Source organism: Borostomias antarcticus (assembly GCF_949987555.1).
Source record: "Borostomias antarcticus genome assembly, chromosome: 17".
Lineage (NCBI taxonomy): Eukaryota > Metazoa > Chordata > Actinopteri > Stomiiformes > Stomiidae > Borostomias > Borostomias antarcticus.
The window spans coordinates 21,794,648-21,799,427 of record NC_140250.1 but is presented as its reverse complement, the minus strand read 5'-3'; positions in this window follow the sequence as shown (position 1 = coordinate 21,799,427).

Here is a 4,780-nt window from a genome sequence, read left to right as displayed (position 1 = left end):
CAAGCCAGCCAACCAGTCAGCCAGCCAGCCAGTCAGTCATTCAGCCAGACAGCCAATCAGCATGCCCGCCTGCCATTGCGGCTGTCCCCATTCTGCTTATGCCTCTTCTACCTTCCCTCCAGATGGAACCAAACATCGTTTAGTTCTTCCAGCAGCTTTCTTTGCTCAGAGGGGCCTTTCTCCCCTGCTCCTCCTGCCCCATCTCCCTGTTAATTAGTCATTCAGTAGATAAATAGATAGCTCCATTACCGTGGCTATTATCGCCTGTATAAGCCGGAGGCGATGGCGAAATTCATGCCCCTGATGTTTATCAGTCTTCCTCTTGCGCACAGCGTATGTGTGGGTCTGGAGTTAAACCAAATCTGTTGCTTATCAAGTTTTTGGTGGGAGAGGATGGTGGAGACCAATGTGGTTTGCTTGATGCAGAATCTGTTTTTCCACTCTCTGGAAGGAATGTTTATAACACTGTAACCATCTACTGTAAATCTATTTAAGCAATAAGAAGCTAGCATAATATAAAAACAAGGTTACAGGAACAGAAAATGGATATCAAGTCTCAGGGGATTTTTTTTTTTTCAGTGGCTATTTCAGTACGCTGAAGAAAGAAACTTCAAATTGTTTCTCGCACATAGAAGGGGGAAGGGTAAGAAAGGGTAATATGACAATTTGAATAAAGAGCCTTGGCACAGATCTCTCTGAAGAAAGATAAAAGGAGAAAAAGCATTCTAAGCACTTTGGGTTAATTGCGTTTGACAAACAAGTCCGTGCGAGCCGCCTGTGTTCTCCTCAGATGGCGTTTTAGTAAAACAGAACAAAGTGAGGGATTCACTGACGAGGAACAGAGCGAATCTTCCGTCTCAGCGGGGGAGAGGAGGACATGGTACCGGGATAGAGGATGTCCTGCTTTGATCCTGGATAAATCCGCTGACGCCCACCCTTCCCTGTCATCTCTGAGAACGTGGAGAGGGTTCTTTAGTTGAGATCTTGGGATTGGGAAGTTGGCTGGGAGAAGTTTAACAGTCTGATAGTTGACATATATTGTATTAACATAGTGTATTATCATACTTTGATGCAGATAATTCAACATTCACAGTTATGATTGAATCTGACATATTATCATCCCTGGGTACAATATACAATATAATAGTATAATATAATGGTATACGCCATTTAACAGAAAAATTGTGAACACACCAAGGCACTTACAGTAGAAAGGAAATATACACGTTTGGCAACTGGGTCGGGTATCAGGGTTGCATGAAGAGGCTCCCTGTATGTATGGTGCATTAAACTAAATTGAATCTATAAGGATGGAGCAGGAGGTCAAGGCACCTCCGTTTTTCAGAGCCCATACACACTCATGAATCGGCCGCTAACTACCGTTGATCAAATATTATTCCTCTAACTGCATTTTCATGACATGCCAACCATATTTCTTTCAGCCACTTATATCCCGCCACATTGGCAATGGTTCTCATTTCAACGCAGGCGCTGAGTTGTAATGAGACATACGAGCTGTATGGTCACTAATAGGGAGGATGCATCTATTAAGGGTGGGTCCACCACATTAGCACGTGAGCAGCTTAAGACCTGGGCGGGGGCAGAAATTAATCACATCACAGATGCGCAACAAGCACACTTAACATTCACTGCCATGACTGTCATTTAAATCAATTCCTGGATCATGGCCTTCTTCCTCCCCCTCCAAAAAACCAAAGTGAGGCTTAATAGCTTCACTAAAAAATAACAACCCCCTTGGACTAAGGAAGGTGAAAGATATATCTCTTTCTCTCTCTCTCACACTTAACTTTTAGAATATATTTTTTGCTTATTGGTGTTATTTTTTGTGTGTCTTGAATTTTAATGTGGAGGCATGTGCATTGAAATGCTCAATGGCAGTCAAATGGCAATCAATTCTGGACAGCTGGACTCTGCTGTTACTCTGGGAACCCCATCGTCCCTGTATGAGAGCTACTGTATAATACTTAGATATATAATTCATAATATTCAGAATATTTTCTGATATAATTAGTCAAACTGTTTCAAGTCAATGGTGTCTTACACAATGCCTGACAAAGGTCAAAGAAACAAAATGCCGCAATAAAAAGTGTTTAATGTGCAAGCTAAGACATAGGAACCTTAACTCTTTAAAGTTGCACTGGAATGAAAAAAACATTCTGTCCTATGTTGGTTCACATAATTGGTCAAAGTGTTCACCTATTCAACGATGTATGCCAAAAAAAAATCAAAATTCTACTTTTGTTGTAATCTTATATCAAAGTATATACTTTCTTACTTCCTGGAAAACGGTAGGTCACGTGCAATGACGACAACAGGTACCTTAGATTTTAGGCCAATAATATCACGACATCCACCCGTCAATCAACGCTATCCTTCTATCGAATCTGTCTAAAGTTCTTAAAACCCGTCCACTTGTCAATGTTCCAATCAAATTCCGCTAAACATATGTCCTACCCTCATAGCTTGTTTGCGTCGGAAATACGTCAAACTAAGGAAGTTAGATGATCTCAAATGTTTCAGTGCGACTTTAAACCTTAATTTCCTTTATGCATATCTATCAACCAGACATCTCAGGTGTGTATAAGACTTCAGTTATTGTGTAAATGGGAAAGAAAGCTACTTCCCATCTCTTACTCGGCCCATCTGCAACTGATTTGACACTGATTAGCGGCAAGAAACATCTTAATTTCATTTGACATTTCTCAGCAAAAATATAATAAGTTGCCTAGATCAGACAGGAGCTCTCATAAGTGATGACTGCATAACATATTGACCATTTGGGATGTGTTTGAGACTAAAATGGCTCCACTCCCAGCCCAGCTCTCCCCCCTTTCAAATACTATCATCACCATCATGATCTATCGCTAGCTGCAGACAGATTGACAGTCCCCGAGGTTCTACCTTACAGCCAGAGGGAACCAACAAGTTTATGCCTATCAGAACTGGATGACAAGCAGTGGGCTCTGCTGGGCGGGGCCGGGACTCTCTGACAGCAGAGAGTGACAATGAGCAGGTAAGTTTGCACAACACGCACCCTCAGAGAAGCTGTCACACCCTCAGGCCCTTCGCGGATCGACCTCCTCTGTTGCACATTGAACACAACTGCTCTTTTCTGCTTGTCAGATGACAACAATGGTACCATACAGCTACAATGGTACAGCCCTCACGCTATTCCCTCAATCCCTCCACCCTGAGACCCCCAGAGGAAATCTCAGACAAATATCCCCCTGACAAACGTCCCCCTGACAAACGTCTTCTCTAATGTGTCCATTACTGTACCTACAACGATTATACAAGTGGTTGGTGCAGAGAGCTTAAGTAAGTTGTTTGATAAATGACAAAGCACTATTCCACTTTTAAAGTGTTAGGGAAACTACTATGAATAGGCTATCGACACTGAACTGCTGTAGACTAAAGATCCTTTCCTGGGCGTTACCTCACTGGGTAAACAGGTGATCTGAGGATTAGATTAATAAAATCTTTTCATGTGTATGCAAACTTTGGTTCTGTCCCACATAACAGGATGTACAGTTCAAAACATAGTTTCAACACATAAGATTGGGTTTTTCATTGAGTATTAACAGATTTGAGATTCCACAAATATACCTGTGTGAGAGTTCCAGGTTTAAAAAGTATCGCCATCTTTAATTTGGGCCTATAGCCCATAATGAGTCATTAACATGACAGTGATCAACGTCTTTAATTAGGATCGCTGAATGGCTCCATATTTGGGGAATTTTCAGAGCCTGCAGACCGAGCACCGATCCATCTGCCGAGTAATCGATCAGAGGCGTCAAACTGTAATTGTTATTTTTTTCGTCCCCAGTCACCCATGAGGTATCAACTGACACTTTGAGAATATTCCCCTGAGACAGGCATCTGTTTTGTGCCACTGAGGGGTAGGGTACTCTTCTGTGGGACCATAGTAAGATATAGGATGGGCCTGATTGTTAGGGAATTTGGCAGATGTCAGTGGCATCAGTCATTATACTTTACCCATAAGTCAATTCAGGCAGATGTTTGGAGTCACTTGAGCATCTGCCGTGCTCCCACAGGTACCCAGAACAGAGCCTCTCAAAACATGCCCTACATGAGGTTGATGAGGGCCTGATGCATATTATCAACTGATACATGTCCAGCGAACAAAGCTGAATAAGTTAGTTCACAGTTTGTCAAGGTTGTATTTGTTTCTGTCTTGTCATTGTACCAACAACAACCAGGCCCTCATCCGCAACAAATTAAAATGCACAATGTTGCTTCAAAACATTTTCTAAATCTACTTATTCTGTGAAATGAGATTGTTAGTATTTCTGTACAGCGTGTACTCCTCTCTTTTGCCAGTGACAAATGTATTGAAACTAGTTCCTCTTAAAGCTGAAATTAGATTTCCGACAGAGTTATAAATCATGTAGAGACTGCCATATTGGTCTAACCGATGGCTCTCATCAGGTGATGTTTTTCACGGGTCTGTATCTCAGGCTCGGGTGAAGTGCATGTGTCTCTACTAAGTATATGACACCTTGTGACAGAATAATCTTCTGACAAGTACAGGTCAAGTCTTTAAAACATCTAGTCATATATTTCTCAGAATGCTAGAAGAGCTGTGAAAGTGTGTGTGAGAGAAAAGACAGAACGTAAATGCAACTACCCGGGCTTGGAAATATGCTAATTTTGGCTTGGCTAGGGTGTTTTGTCTTGGCTACAAAGGCATTAGGCTAACTGAGAAATCGCTAACACTTTAGAATAACTACCCCTTATA